Raw genomic sequence first — 16,557 nt, forward strand, 5'->3', positions numbered from 1 at the left:
TTTTGTGTGTGTGCGAGCAGGGAGCCCTCCTTCCACCTTGTAAATTTCAGCTGGAATAGAATCAGCACCAAGTGCTTTGCCACATGAAAAATCTAATGGCATTCACAAGTGCTTCTTCAGCTAGAACTTCAGTGAAGGAGAGATTGATTTTAACCTGAGGTAAATATCAATGGCCTCAGCATTGATTGATGATGGTCTTTTGAGAATACTAGTATGTGTCCAGTTCATCTATCTAGGATCATGTCCTTATCACTAATCAATGTGGCTCTATCTGCACTGAGTAGTTGAAATGCACCTTGGGACTTTGGCCCATAAATAACCTTCAGGGCAATGATGAGCACATGTTGTGCTGCTGAATGTGAATATTCATCTGGAAGAGGTCAAGTCTGTGATCAGTCCAGCACTCTGCACCACACGCTATCTTTCACCATTCTTCCACACTGTCTCTCCTCCTTACAATCATGTAGCCTATTAAATGCCAGTATCTACTGCAAGGGGGCATCCATGAAGTTCTATTGCATTTAGGTAAGTAGAAGACAGTGCTGGTGATGAGGAGGTGATGAAACTGAGATGCACCATAGGTTGTTGGCCCATAAATAATCTTCAGAGCATCATAAACGTGCTTTGGATTGTCACTATCAGCATAAAACTAATTTCATTTGTCTTCTTGCTGATCCAGGAATCCAGAATCTCTCTCCAAGCTTCACTTGTACTTTACTTTGGGTGGTATGCAGAATTTTTGTGTGTTTTGACCACAGGGCAGGATTCCTGTCTGCTGAGGTAATCAGGCCAGGCTTGGGTAAGCAGACTATTTTTGGAGCACCTTTTCTAGTCCCTCACATCTGGAGGTGCGGTCCTTAAAAGGCTGTTCAAACACCGGGGGGCTACTGAATCCCACTGCTGCTTCCAGCGAGAAGAGGAGCCTAAGATCTGGGCTGCAGCTCCCAGGGTGCTTGCACCTGCTGCTTTACTTGCCCATTACCACAGGACTTTTGAGATAAGTAGAAGTGGTAAAATGGTATAGATGATTTGTGCAGAAATTAGGTTTTAGCGAGGCAGAATTGCACAAAGTCATCAGCTACATCCTCTCATCCAGAGTTACCACTCTTCAGTAGCAGGATAGAGTAAAGATGGCTGGTGATGGCTTGAGGATTACCACACGTATATATATATATATACTTCTCTACTATTTTCAGCTATCCTTAAGATGCTGCTGAGAAAGCATTGTACTCTTTCAGTGCCATGATGGGCTTGTTCATTTGCTTTTTAAAATTTCTTTTTATTTTTATGAAAATCCGCCTTCTCTCCCAACTTTCCACTACCCTCACTCAGCTTATAAAGAAAGCAAGCAAGAAACCCAACTCTGTTGCAAATATTTATGCCCAAACAAAACACATTCTCTTCATAGATTATATCCAAGAAAAATATACTTCAAACTGTGCTTTGAATTCATTATCTCTCTATCAGGAGATAAAGAACATGTTTAATTATGAATCTTCTGGAATTGTAGATGGTAATTATGCTGCTTAGAATTTTTCTTTTCTTTTTTTTTTTCTTTTTCTTTTTGGCTGAAGCAATTGGGGCTAAGTGACTTGCCCAGGGTCACACAGCTAGGAAGTGTGTCTGAGGACAGATTTGAACTCAGGTCCTCCTGACTTCAGGGCTAGTGCTCCATCTACTGCACCACCTAGTTGCCCCTGATTAGAATTTCTAAGCATAGCAATCAAGACTAACCCACCAGCAAAACTGAATATAATCCTACAGCAGAAAGATGTTCAGTTTACCCTTTGTCTGCATGTAGTTCCTTGCACGCTGTCTCTCACATTGGACTTAGAGCTCTTCAATCCAATGTGAGATCAAGGTCTGTCAATTTTACCTCTCCAATGTCTGTCTTTTCAGACACTGTTCCCACATTATTGCACACCCTCATCACTTCACTCTTGGGCTATTGAAATAGTTCAGCCTGCTTTGTGTCTCCCTATTCTGGTCCACCCTCCATTTAGCCACCAAAATGATTTTCCTAAAGTAAAAGTTCAATCATGTCATCTCCACCCCCAATAGAAAAACGCCAATGGCTCTTTATTGCCTCCGGGATCAAATACAACATGCAGTATTCAAAGCCCTTCACAACCTATTCTCTTTCTACCTTTCCAATCTCCTTACCTCTCATTCCCTGACACATACTCTTCATCACAAGACCATTGGAACTGGCCTGAATCATCTCTTTGCTAAAAAGAGCAATTGCATCACAGTTGATCAAATATAAAATCTTGTTGCTGTGTATAGTGTTCTGGTTCTGCTCCCTCCACTCAGCATCAGTTCATGTAAGTCTCCCCAGGCCTCTCTGAAATCATCCTGTTGTTCATTTCTTATAGAATAATATCCCCCTAACATTCATATACTGTAACTCACTCAGCCATTCTCCAACTGATGGGCATCTACTCGGTTTCTTGCCACCACAATAAAGGCTGCCACAAATATTTTTGCATATATGGGTTTCTTTGGGATACAGGCCCAGTAGAGACATAGTTGGATCAAAAGATATGCAGAGTTTGATAACCCTTTGGGCATAGTTCCAAATTATTCTCTAGAATGGTTGGATCCATTCACAAAATTATGTTGTTTTCAATCTCTAGGTTCTGTTAATTTGGGTATTTCTGTAATTGCTATTTTAAATTTTTAGTTTTAGTTTAGTTAGTCTTACACTTAACTCTTAAATCCTAAAACATACAGAAGAGCAACCACATCTTATAATCCAATGCATATCACTGAAATATCACTCCAAATATTAACTGGTAATTAGAGAAACTCTATAAATAATTCTCTATCAATACTCGTCAGAACTGGATATCTTTCGCAATGTCTAAAACAGGCAGCTAGATGGCATATGGAATCGGGGAGACTTCTTAGCTCAAGGAGCTTTGTTCCTCTCCTCCTTAAGTTCTTGAGGTACTGCTCTCTTCTGGTTCTCCTCCTTTCTGACTGTTCCTTCTCCATCTCCTTTGTTGGATGTTCTTCCAGATCATGTGTCCTGATCATAGGTGTTCCACAGGGATCTGTCCTGGGCCCTCTCTCCTTCCCCTATATACCACTTCACCTGTTGATCTCCTCAGCTTCCTTGGGATGCACAGATGTTCAGCAAAGTCTAGTGCCTCTGGCACGAGAGCTGCTGGGCCCTTTTTGGAGCTGCTTCCTAGCTGGAGTGTCCACCTGCCCCCTACCTCTCACCTATGACTCCCAGAACTGTAATGGTGGCCACACCCCATCAAATTGTTTTGGTAGGTGGACTAAACAAGGGTCTTGGAGGATCTAGCCCAAGCATATGAAGACTTCCTCAGTGGAACAATGGAATAATTAGTTCCAGCAGGGCACAAAGGTGGCAAAAGAAGGCTCTGTAGAGTACTTGGCTGGACACTGAGGACCAAGGTCATCCACTGCATCCCTGTTGGTCATCTTGACTTTTGTCTCCACTGGACTTTGATGACTCGGGAAGAGAGAGTGGGGCATCAATGACTTTGCCCAGTTCTGTCTCCTTAAATCCAATTTGTGCATGAGTCAAAAGCACAACACACACACTGTTTCACTATTTCTATAGAGTCCTGTGAAGGGCAAGCGAGAAAGCAGCAGGTATGGACACACTGGGCACTGGGGCCACCACCTTGTACACAGGAAGCCCCTGCTTTAGGGCCATCCTTCCCAGGACTGAAGCCGTGGTGGGATCTGGCCTGGGCAGCTGAGCTTCACTCCAAATGTTCCTGTGAACTACTTGTACCCGGCCTGTGGCAAAGCCTTCTGAGTGATCAACCAGGGTTGGACAGTCCGTACTTGGCCCCAGAAGAGTGATGTCATTTTGGACTTCTTTAAGAACAAAGGACAACAAACATGCTTCCATGGATATAATTCTCATCTCTAGGCTGATAATTTTCAAATGTAATTTTCTTCCTCCAGTTTCCCTCCTTCCAATTTAACATTGCCAGCTACATTGCAGATATCTTAAACTGGACCTACAGTAAATATCTAAAAGTCAATATGTCCAGAATGGAATTCATTATCTTTCCCTCCAAACTCTCTTCTCCTTCCAAATTTCCCTATTGAGGTTGAGGTCAACGCCATCTCCCACTCCCTTAGGCTCACAACCTAGGATCATCTTGGGCTTTCCACTTTTTTCTCACCCCCAAGGCCTGTCAGATTAACCTTCACAACGCATTTCCAATACTTCTCCTTCTCTCCTGTGGGGACACTCTCCCCACTCTGATGAAGACCATCACTTCACCCCTGACTATGGCAAGCTGCCTGCCTCCAGCTGACTCTTCCCAGTTCAATCTCCATTCAGCCACCAAAGTGATTTTTCTAAAGCACAGATCTGTTACCCCCTACTCACTAAAAGCCAGTGGTTCCCTATTACTTCCATGATACTTTGTAACTCAAAGCCCTTCATAACCAGTTTCCTCCTGCCTTTCCAGGCCTTTTAGGCCTTACTCCCCAACACTCTTGATTCAGTGACACTAGCCATGTGGCTATTCCCCAAACAAGACTCGGCTACTGGCACTTTCTGTGGTGATTCCCCATACTTGAATGGTCTTCCCTTCTGCTTCAGCTGTTAAGGGACCCTAGACTTGTCCTTTTGAGTTGCAATATTTTTCAGAAACACTGGACCCAGAGCATGCAGGAGGCTCTGAATGTGCCAAAGATGAACTGCTCACAGCTGATGTAACTTGTTGATTGTACCCCGAGCCAGATTCCCAGTATCTTCTTTGGAGTCAAGGCAGGAGCCAGTCTCCCTGCAGCTGGAACCAGCATAGATAAGGAGGCCCCCCTATTCCTTGTCCCAAGAGAAAAGAATGGGGCTTCTGCCATCACTTTGCTCATCCCCTTCCAGGGGGATTTCCTCCTTCCACCTTTACTTCAAGGACCATCTCCAGTCATCCTGATCTATATCTTACCACCAAACTTAGATGGCTCCAGAGGAAGTAAGAGGAAGATGTCCCTTCCCTCAGTTAAATCCAATTCATTTGCATGTCATGGCATCCCCTCCCTGAAGTCTTGGTCCTCTTCAAGAACAAAGAACAAACAGCTTTTATTTTTACTGCATCTTTTCCCCACATCCCTTTCTCATGCCACACCCCTTTAGGGGAAGATTAGGGGAGATTTTCCTTTGTCTTGCTGCTATAAATAAGCAAACTTCTATATGGATTGTGAACTCTGGATCCCACATGTTCATTTCTCAAATGATAAACCTGGTTTTCAGGTAAGTTTTGTGATGTGATTAGCTGTTGACACAATTCTTGACCTACCTGGTTTCCTTTAAGTTCTAACTAAAATTTCAACAAGAAGCTTTTCCCAACTTTTATTAATTCCAGGGCCTTCTCCCTGTTCATTATTTTCTACTTGTCCTGTATTTCGCTCTTACTTTATACATGCATATATGTCTTTACATGCTTTCCCTCCTTTGATTGTAAGCTCTTTCCGAGCATTGACCCTTATCTCCAGCACATTTTAGGTGACTAATAAATGCTTATTGATTGATTACTGGCTATGTGACTCTAGGCAAATCACAATTTTTCTCAGGCTCAGTTTCCTCTTCTGTAAAATAGAAATAACAAGTGATTGTTTTCTAGGGTTGCTATAGGAATTAAATGCGATAATGCACCAAAAGGCTTTGCAAATCCTAAACTACAGTATAGTGTGTTCCACAAATCTTAGCACAAAGCCATTTCACACAAATGAAAGCTGCTGAAATGCCAAGCTAAAGCTGTTGTAAGGCTTTGGGACCCCCTGTGTAAATATTAGCTATTGTATGATCAGTGCCGGACTAATTGAAATTCTGTTATTATTCAGTCTGATTCTTTATGGCCCGTGGATCACAGCGGGGTGATGTCCGGGGCATTTTCTTGCCAAAGACACTAGAGTCGTTCGCTATTTCCTTTCCCAGGAGGCAACGAGAAGGACGCGAAACTTAGGGAAAGCCGGGTCTATCCCCAGAGAAGCGAGCGTGCATGTGGAGCGCAGGGAGCTCCCAAAGCGCACAGGCCGCGTTTGGTAACGGCGGGACTGAGGAAGACGGAGCTGTCAGGAAGGGTCCGGCCGCACAGGCGTCTCCCAGCCGGGCGCGGACAGCGGGCGCCCGTTTGCCTGCCACGGAGCCCCGCGCGGGGCGCCAACCGCCGGCGGGGGTCCTGGGTGTGGGTGCTCCGTGCTGGGCACGGGAGGCGGCGGGGCAGCCGCTCCGCGGACGTCCCTCTCCACGTCTGCGTGCGTCACTCCATCCTCCGGCTTGCACGCGGTCCTTCTAGAGCCCTGATTGGCCTTCGCCTGCGCCCCTGGGGAGGTTACCATGGTAACGGGGGGCGCACATCCGTGCTTACAACACCAAGGTAGGCGGAGTCTGGCTGCGGCCAGCTGGCCCTGCCTCCCCCAGCCTGCAGAGGGCGCTGCTGAGCCGCCCCCTCCTTCCGCATCCCAACCAGCGATCAAGTCCCGCCCCTAGCCGAGGAGGGAGGCGGAACTTCCTGTAGCGCCGGCCCTTCTCCAGCGGGAGGGGCTCCGCAGCCCCAGGAACAAAGAGCGGTCTGAATCACCCGCCGAGCGTGCGATTGGCTGTTGGGCGCCCTTCCTCCCACGGCGCTGACCAATGAGCTTCGGAAGCCAGTTTTCCCCTCCCTGGTCTCCGCACTCACCCGGCTCGGGAAGCGGGGACGAGGGGCTGCGGGGACAAGGGGCTGCGGGGACGCGCGCTTCGTGCCCTGGCGGCGGCGGCCCCGGAGGACGGAGCGGAGCAAACTCCGGGAAAAGGGGCGGGAGAAATGCTGTCCTGTGGGAAACGCCGCTTTCTCAAGGCCTCCGGGCCTGGGGCCCCGCCCCTTGGGTTTCCTTGGTAACCGCGGCCCGGTCCCGCAAAGCCTCCTAGAAAGTAGAGGCCACGACTCTGCGCATGCTCAGTAGGCACGAGCATTTATTAGGCACTTACTGTGTGCTGGCGGTGGGGGCGTTCGGAGCTCTCCTTATCGCCCTGCCCCGTTCCTTTTCTCCCATCTTTATGAGGACTGGAGCGTTCCCCTCCCAGGGCAAAGAGCCCCGCCCGCCCGCTCGCTCCAGGGGGCCGCTCGCTCCAGGGGGCCGCTCGCTCCAGGGGGCCGCTCGCTCCAGGGGGCCGCTCGCTCCAGGGGGCCGCTCGCTCCAGGGGGCCGCTCGCTCCAGGGGGCCGCTCGCTCCAGGGGGCCGCCCGCCGGGTTCAGGTGCTTCCCGGTCCCGAGGATCTGGCCCCAACCTCTGAGGGCCGCCCAGGCGAGCCGCGGCTGCGCCCGCTTCCCCACCCTCCCCCCATAACTCCTATTTACACACACCTCCAGGAGCCCCCCTTCCCCGCCCCCTCCCCGCCAGATCTCCCCATCACTGCCAGACCCCGCCCCCCAGGGCACTTCCGGTCGGCGTCCGAGGTCCCTCAGAGGACTCTGACGTCTCCAAGACCAGAAGCAAGGAATTTATCACGAGGCCATGGCCCGGAGGGCGGAGGCCCAAAGCGGAGTTTTAGGGACTACTCGGGGCTAAGACTCCCAAGGGCAGCCCGGGCACAGACCCGGGGGCTCAGCGGGTTCTTTCACAGGAGACAAGTGCTGGGGGCGGAGGGGCTTGACAGGATAACTTCTGACGGGGTACAGGGGCGCCAGTGCTTGTCACTGCGAGGACCCACAGGGGAATGGGGCTAAGGCATAAAGGCCGGGGGGCAGAAGCCCACTGGGGAGCGCTCTCTGGCGGCCGGGGCCGAGCTCTCTGCCTTCTTCCTCCGCCCTTCCCCCTCTTCCTCCCCTCCCCCCACGCCCCCGCTGGTCTTCCCGAGCCCTTGCGGCTGCCTCCTCTGGGCCCAGGCCCCAGGTTTTGCCTCCGGGCCGGATCAGTGCGTCTCCTTGCTTCTGTTTCTTTGCTACATTCTCTTGGAACGAGGCCGCTTGAAGGGGCCTGACAGCTCCAATGAACTTTGCCCCTTGACATGAGCCGGGCTCAGGCGCGGATTCCCCTGCGACACCTCCCGACCCCGGGCCTTTTGGGGGCACTTCCCGCCGATGGCCCCGCTCTCCTTATTCCGCTCGGTCTTTGTGCCTCCCAACTTCATTTCACATTTGCCGCTCGCTCCCGGCAGCCCCATTTCCCGTCTTTGTTTTGTCTGTGACCGACACCCCTTGGGATTTATTTGTTAAACAAGTCTCCCTTTTGCCAAAGCCGATGGCCGCGGTGACTGGCCCGAGTTTATGAAGAGCCAGAAATTCCTACCCCGACCCCATCGATAGGACGGAGTAAATGACCCCCAGCTCTCAAGGAACAGCTCAGCTTTGGTCAGGAGCCAGCCAGAACCTCTGTCGCTGCCCCTCCGTTAGAGGAGGAGGTGACGGAGCTCATGGAGCTAACCATAACCATGGAGATAGCCATGGAGAAAGCCAGCCACGGAGCTCTGCGTGGAACAGGTCTCTTTGTCGGCACCATCAAACCAGGCCCTCAGCAGGGCGGAGGAGGCCTGAGGCTGAGCACAGACTTCTAGCCCACCTCCCCCTTAAACATCGGGGCAGCGCGCATTTAGGGTTAGAGTCGGGAGTCGGGAGGCAGTTTCCATTTGTCAGGGGTTTCACAAGGGACTTTCAGAACCTCCGCTGAGCCCCCTGTGAGAAGCCACAGACAGTCCATTGCTGTTGATCGCTGGCTAGCCTCGCAAATCAGTCCCACGAAAGCTCCCCCGGGTTTTCCACTGGTCACAGCACGTTTAAATAGGAAGAACTGGGAGAGCCGACAGGGAGGTAAGTCCACCATCTTCCTGCTTCTAAATTGGGAAAAACTAGCGCCAGGTTCAGGTTTCGTGGTTCCGTATTGTCTAACTTCCCTTGTCTGAGAAAACCTTGCGTCCCAGCGGGAAAGCTTTTCCATTTCTGGATGCATATTCAGGTGGGACGAGGATTTTCCTGATCCCAGAGCCCCTTCACCTTTTCCGCAGCCAAACGATTGTCTGTCATTGGTGATGTGGAATGCAGCTGACTGTGAACTGATCTGGCAGATCCCAGAGCCGTTTTATTTGCCCGAGGACCCCTGGAATCAATTAAAAGGAGGGCTATGAAAACCAGTGGGAGAAAGGAGTCCTTTCCTTGTAACAAACTTCACTGACCTTCTCTACTTAGCCCCCCCACCCTTGTCTATAGACTTTTCCCATGAAAAATGATATTTCACCCCGTCTCCCTCTTCCCTTCTTGGGCTCTCCATTCTTCTAAATGCTGCGTGGTGGCCTCCACCGAGGTCCCCTCCCCGCCATTAAAGATACCAGTTTTTGTGGCTTTGGGAGTATTCAAATATTTCAGGTTGATGGGGATTGTTGTTTGATCCCCATTTGTCTAAATTTTGTTTTCTAAGTAAAGCTGGAATAAGAAGGATTCCTATTAGTAATGCTATAAAGCTGGAAGCCTCGATTCCAATTTGATGCAGCAGTCTTTATTATGGGATCCTTTGCCTCCTTTGCCAAATAATAAGTCTAACAATCAGATGATGACATAAATCTGACAAAGATGGAATGACGAGAGTGGTAAGTAGTCATAAGTGGAGCAGCTCTTGGTCATTACAGCATCCAATTTGTTCCAGAAAAAAAAAATGGGCAAATTTGAAAAAAAAAATACCAGGGGGGAAAATACTAATTTTTTACTTGTTGAACTCTATCTAAAAGATCACTGAAGTACCTTTCACAAATTCTAAAGAATATGATGACCAATTCTGATGCTAAACTTCCCAGTAAGCAAGCCCAACTTTTTGTGGAAGATGTTTGAGGATCAGTCTGGAAAGAGAGAGAATGTTTCTGTCGAAAACTTCAAAGCAGTGAGCTTAGATGATGAGCTTCTTGAGAGCAGACTATTTTGCCTGTTTTTTGTATCCTTAGCAGTTAACATACTGTCTCACACATGATAAACATTGAATAAATATTTACTAACTGATTATTTTTGTAATTCCAATTCTGACCAGGTTGGGAAAGAGATTAGAAAAATAAACAGAGTTTTGTTAAGATATGAAATAACCTTTTGAATTTGGGGGGGTTACAAATCCTTTACATAGGATTTTGTGAAATTTTCACAGAAGCAGCACATTGCTATCTTAATGTCTCTTCTAGAAAGTGACAGAAAAATTTAATTCTTAAATAGAACTGAAACAAGTTGAAGAGAGTTTTATCCTCCAGTGAAAACGATTAACAAAAAGCTAAATAAAAATGATGGTCTTAAAGAGATATATTTTAAATTTTATATTGGAGGTAATAGAGAATATGTTAGAGCAAATGGCTATAGATATTTAGCTATACAAGTGCCTAAATAAGTGGGATTTGCATATGGTTTAAATGATAAGGTCTCAAGTTGGATTGAGACAACATAAATAGAATTAGTTTTTTTTTATTTTTATTTTTTTTATTCTGAGGCCTCTGGTAACATTGAGAGCACTCATTTTACAAAGTCAGATAATCAAAATTTTTAGACACTTCTAGTTTGTAGAGAGCATCATCCATGCAATCAATGTATAGAGCTCAAGAAAAGATAGAGAGAGGAAATGGTAGATGCAAACTAAAACTCCTCAAAATCCCCCAAGTATTATAGTTTAGCTTGGTGTCCTTCCTCTAGCCCTGATATTTATAAGGTTAACTGTGGGGGTTTTCCTGGGAGCAGCCTTAGTCTCAGTTGAAATAAATAATTACTCCCAAATCGCAGCCAGCTGGTAAAAATGCAAACGTTTATTTCTCCTTCCCAATTAGCCCGGTTAGTTGAGGCTTCTCTCTCTGCCTGGCTCCAAGAGATCTTGCAGCTTTGTCCTTGGCTTCTGTCTCTGCTTTCTTCAGCCTCCAGCCAGCACCAAGTTGGAAGATGCAATGAATCTCTCTGTACCTCCAGTCAGTTCCACCAGAAGAAGTAACTTCAAGCTTCAAAAGCTCCCTATATTTATGTGATCTCCCAAAGGTTAACTCCACCTTCTGGAGGGAGAGGGATTCTGGGTTATCTCCCAGAGTGCTCTCTGGCCCTAAGGGAGGTGTGAATTCAGATATCTCTTTCTAGACCCTGACTCTCCCAAACTGTGAACTCCATTGAGTTCTTAGAGCTCTCTAAAGGTGTGAACACAAGCATTGTTTCTAGCAGTATTAGCAACTTATCACCTTGTAAGGATTCACTCTAAGGTGTGAACCAATAATAAGCACTGTATCAATTCTGTTGAGTTAACACCAGGATTCTAACATCACCTTTGAATTTTCACCTTGTTTCAAGGTGAGTTGACACTAGGATTCCAACAGTTAACTCCTAAGAGTTCAACTGCCTTTTGCCACATGAACCATCTACTAGAATGGAGGGACCCATGTAATTAGATTTTGTAAGATTTTATTAAATTGCCTCTTTCAGTTTTGACTCTTCATGACCTAATTTAGGGTTTTCTTGGCAAATATACTAAAGTGTTTTGCCATTTCCTCCTCCAGCTCATTTTACAGAAGGGGAAACTGAGGCAATTAGGCTTCAGTAATTTGCCCAGGATCATACAACTCTTAAGGGTCTGAGGCCAGGTCTTACTGAGCGCCGCCAGGTCTGCTGCTCCATTCGCTGGGCTGCCTGCCACCAGCACTAAATTGTGCGCTCTTATTTATTCATACCAGATTTAAGCAACATTACTTAGGAAACCTCCACAAATGTAGGAAGCTGGAAAGTCTTATCTGCTGTAACAAATAAATGCAAAATCTGCAAAAAATGAAGTAGAAAGCACAGATAGATTCTGTTGACAGCTGACCCTGTTAAAGACACTGAGATGTTTATTCAGGGATTCATGCCTCTGATTTTGAGTGGATCAAGCTAGACAATATATGGACAGTGGTCGGGCCAAAGACTTTGACACAGATTTTCCAAGGGAAAAAATGCTTTTTAGAAGCAGACAACTTCTTACAGTATATGCTAAACCCAAGACATTGGAATAAAGAGCCTGTTGAAATTAAGGTAACAGTCCTGTTCCCTGACCTTTTCTGTCTAATTACAGAGTTGTATTCATTGTCCATTTTTTTGCTGCAGTGTCTTGACTCTTTTGAAAAAGTACTTAGATGTTAGATTTAGAAAACAACTAGAAGTTTTAAGTTCAGGTTCTATGCTAATTCCTTGTAAAATAGTTGTGACTGGTAGCACCTCAGATCTCACTAAAATCCTAACCTAAGGTCTGGGTTCCTCACCTCTGAATATAGATAATATGAGAGTGGGCAATTTGGCCAAATACTTAATTATTAAAATCAATAACTCTAGAATATGTGTAATGGAGTTTTAGAAATTATGACCCTCCAATCTCAAGAGGTTTCATTCAGACTGTTCCCTATTTTTTAATTGTCAAATTTATTATTGTCTGTATAAATAACTGGCTTGTGGGACTGTGAATCTTTAAATAGCCTAGTAATTTGAAAATATTTAAATCCAAGGCTAGTGGCAGAACTGTCAAAAGTGCATTTTTTGGAGAACATAACCGATTCCATTTTGAGCTATATTCCATGTGATCTTCTACCAATGTCTCCTGTATCTCCCTTCCCCCAAGAGTTCAACATTCACTTAAGAAAACTCAGGACTTTGAATAGTTCACCCCTTTGTTTTTATACTAACTTACAAGATGGTAGAGTTCAGCAAATGTGAATTAGCTAGCTGATTGATGAAGATATGTTTTCTTTGGTCTAAACAGCTATGCTCTGGGTCTTTATACCAGTTTAAGCATCCTCCTCCCCCCCCTTAAAAACCAGAAGGAACCCACCTTTTCCTTTTCCCGATGGTTCCCAAACTCTCGGGGTCCTGGAGCTCAGTGGCGCTACACACACACACACACACACACACACACACACACACACTTACACACACCTGTTGTCAGAGACCTGGCAGACCCAGCTGGCCACCACGTATTGATAAGGCGAGTCCAGTTTTGGGTGGGCGCACTACACGGACCTACCTGTGCCCTGATTTACATGGATTCTCCCCGACATCTTCTCATTAGAATGAGTTCCTCCAGGGCAGGGACTCTTTTCACCTTTCTTTCTAACCTTGGCGCTGAGCCACAGCCTGGCACATAATAAACCTTAAATTTTCTGATTAGTGAATGTTCACCAGCAACATCCAGTTAGGGGACTCAAGCTAAAAGCTAGCGGCTTCTCCATTTCATGGCCATGTCTTCCAGTGGCATCAAAAGGCCGTCTGATTTTAACTATTTTTAAAGTGCACCAAAGAATGGAGAAGAAAGACTATGAATTTGATTCTGGGGGTAAAATTGACCCAGAGGATGAAGGCAATACTGACTAGGAACAGCTATTAGTGGAGACCTGTGTCTGCCGGCAGGAAGTCCCCAATGTTTCTCTGCTGAGAAGACTCATTGAAAGACTGGAAACCTTTATTGTGTCCAAATCCCACTAGGGGTTTTCTTGGCAAAGATACAGGAATGATTTGCCATTTCCTTCTCATTGGTACAAATGGGGAAACTGAGGCAGGGGGTGAGGCGACTTGCCCGCAGGCAGACCAGGTGCACCCAGAGGGTTCCCTTCCATCCATTGAGGGGTGGGCAAGATGAGAAGCCTTCCATAAGGTCGCTGATGTCCAGATGTAGGTGAGAAAGGGGTGAGAGAGAAGGGGCCGTGGGGTGGCTCCGGAGTGTGAAGCCATGAAGCCACAAGAGCCCAGTGTGGGCTGGTGGCCGGACAGCATCTCTGTCCCTCTTGTGGAAAACAAGAATAACCAGTGCTGTACCTTTTCATTCCAGGGACCGGACAGAGCTGTTCCCTCTACAGTTAGAATGTTGGTTTTGGGAATATACCTTGTTTTGTCATTTGTTTTCTAAGAAACCCATTTGTTCAAGTTATCATTCATTGATATACTGTTTTATGTATTATTTTGGGGGCTAACTGTATCTGGGAGGGGAGGGAATGAGGGATTGTAGAACACACATGAGGAGGAGGAGATTTTATACTGTTATAGATATATTCACTAGAGAAGTAGATCCTCTTTCTAATTTCAGGGATCTTTTTGATGAGGTCTAGATATGGGTTACCTAAATGAAATTAGGATTTAATTGAGGTCTAGTGGCAGGTTGGGGTACAGGGAGTCAAATAGAACTCCCCTGCAATCCCTTTGGATTCAGCGTAAGGATACGGAGTTAAATGAGGTCTAGTAGCTGAGCAAGAATCCCCTGTAAAGGAATTTACAGGCCTGAAAACCTAGATTGATAAAAAAGGTTTATTATGGGGTTTGGAAGTAAGGTTAAAGTTTAGTTAAACAAACAGGTGAGGGTAGAGAGGAGGGCACCGGAAACAGGGTTCCAGCAGAGGGTCTTTGGGGTGCCAGGCATGGTGCCGGCATGTTTGGAACCTCTGCAAAGAGAGGACTCCAGCTTGGCTTTTTTATAATGAGAAATATAGCTAAAGGGGCCCTAGATGGAGTCCCAAGTTGGCTCAGATCCGATGGGGGCTGGGACAGGCCCAGATAATGGAATTCAAAGGGACGAGGATTTGTGAATCAAAGACCTTAGCTTCTTGAATTGATATTATGGGGTTGGGAATCAGAAAGGAATAAATCAATCTAGTTTCTTAAAGGGACCACAACCCACATCATTATGACTAGGAAGTCAGAAAAAAACAAGTCTCAATTGATTCCTATTTTTATAGTTTTCCAAGAGCTAAGAACAAGAAGTAAATCTAGACCAGCACTTTAAGATGGCTGCCTCTGACCGCATTTTCTCAGACAACCAAAAGGGTCCTGAGGATCTCCCTGCAGTCGGCCGAAGTCCCCTTGGGGCGTGTCTGTCCCCTCTTGGGGCCGGAGGCCAGAAACTAACCCTGGCACATTTGAGCACTTAATGTGACTTAGGTTTTAGGAAAGGGCTACTTAAGATCAAAGACAAACATTTCCCCACCCCCGGGAAGGCAGACTCCCACCTCGTCCTTCCCCAGGTGGGTGGAGGTACTGGGGCTCAAAGCCACCGTGTCTCCCCAGAACAGACCCCTGACATGAATGTCGGATGAGCAGATCTCTCAGCTCCCACTGAGCTCGTCCCAAAGGTCATTCTCAGAAGTCCTCAGTGTTGTGCTGGCCCAAGCCCAGGCGCTGCAGTGAGGGGATACTGAGGGAGGCTCTAGCCTTGACATACCTCTCCAGAGAATGGGGTTCTTTCCCAAGAGAAGGCCGAGAACCTCCTTTCCAGCATGGGGCAGTGAATCATCATTACAGAAGGGCCCTGGTCGTGATCCATTGTGCCTTCCCTTACATCCCATCACAATTCTCCTAGAAGAAATGCTATTTTCTCCCGATTTCTATGTGGAGATGGCATCCCAGCAGTTCTAGGGATGTGCAAGACCCTCAGCTACATTTTTGTGGAGCCCCCTAGGTAAATAGGAGGCGCCTCTGGCATTTTCTCCATTCCCATTGTTCTTTTTCCTAGTAGGTGCCAAGGGAAACTACCACTGGGGTCAGAGTAATCTTTGATTAAAGAGAAAGTCCCAGTTGTGAGAAAAGATTGGGAACAGGGGGCTCTCACCTATGAAGGCGCGGGGCCAGCCAAAGAGGAGGAACTAGGTCTCCTAGTCCCTTTAATTTCTACCCTACCCAATTGAACAGTACCAGTCAGTCAGCCAACAAGCATTTATTAAGCACCTTCTTCTATTTGTCAGGCATTGGCTGAAGGGCTAAGAATACAGAGAAAGGTAAAGACAGACCCTGCTCTCAAGGAGCTTACAGGTTAAGGGGGAGATAACATGCAAAACTATGTACATATACAAGCTACGGATGGGATAAGTTAGCTATGATCAACAGAAGGAAGGCACTAAGATTAAGGAAAGCTGGTAAAGGCTTCTTGAAGAAAGTAAGATTTTCCCTGGACCTTCACGGAAGTCGGGAGATCCGGGAGGCAGAAATGAGGAAGGGGAATGTTCGGGACACGGACGGCCGCGGACAGTCCTGTGCGAATGAAAATTGTCACTAGATGGAAAAGTACAGAGGGTCGAGGAGGACCTCAGACTGGCCAGGTCCTAAAGGGCTCCGAACACCCGACGGGATTTTGTGGTGGAACCTGGAGCCCCCAGGAAGCCATGGACGCATCGTAGAGGGGGCGTGGGGAGGGCGATAGGGTCGGATCTCTTTAGGGAGATCACTCCGAGAGCTGAAAGCCGCGCGGACTGGAGCGGGGACGGACCCGAGGCAGGCAGGGCCAGGGCTGGCCACGGCCGCAGTCCGGGTACGGTGGGAGGGCTTGGACCCGAGAGGCCGCAGGGTAAGAGGAAGGGGGACACGGCGCAAACATACACTCCGGAGGACTATGGGGGAGAGAGGGACAAGTCCAGGACGGTCCCGATGGGGAGCCGGGAGGACCGGGGCTCCTGAGCTGGATGAGGGTTGGACGTGTTGTTTCGACATTTCCTAGACCTGTGGTTTGAGACCCAGGTTGTTTTTGGAGATGTGAGACTGGCGGTCGGGAGAGAGATCAGAGCTAGAAAAGTGGACAAAATCCAGCCCTTATTAGCTAGGGGAGGTCCCCCCCTCCGCCCCCAGATACTCGGCA

General features: G+C 47.3%; 1 protein-coding gene across 1 annotated transcript in view; it reads right to left on the minus strand.

Moving 5' to 3' along the window:
• LOC100928103 (vomeronasal type-2 receptor 26-like) overlaps positions 1-16,557 on the minus strand; it is a 441,302-nt gene that overhangs the window by 230,189 nt on the left and 194,556 nt on the right.

Source organism: Sarcophilus harrisii, chromosome 1 (genome assembly GCF_902635505.1).
Source record: "Sarcophilus harrisii chromosome 1, mSarHar1.11, whole genome shotgun sequence".
NCBI classification, from domain to species: domain Eukaryota; kingdom Metazoa; phylum Chordata; class Mammalia; order Dasyuromorphia; family Dasyuridae; genus Sarcophilus; species Sarcophilus harrisii.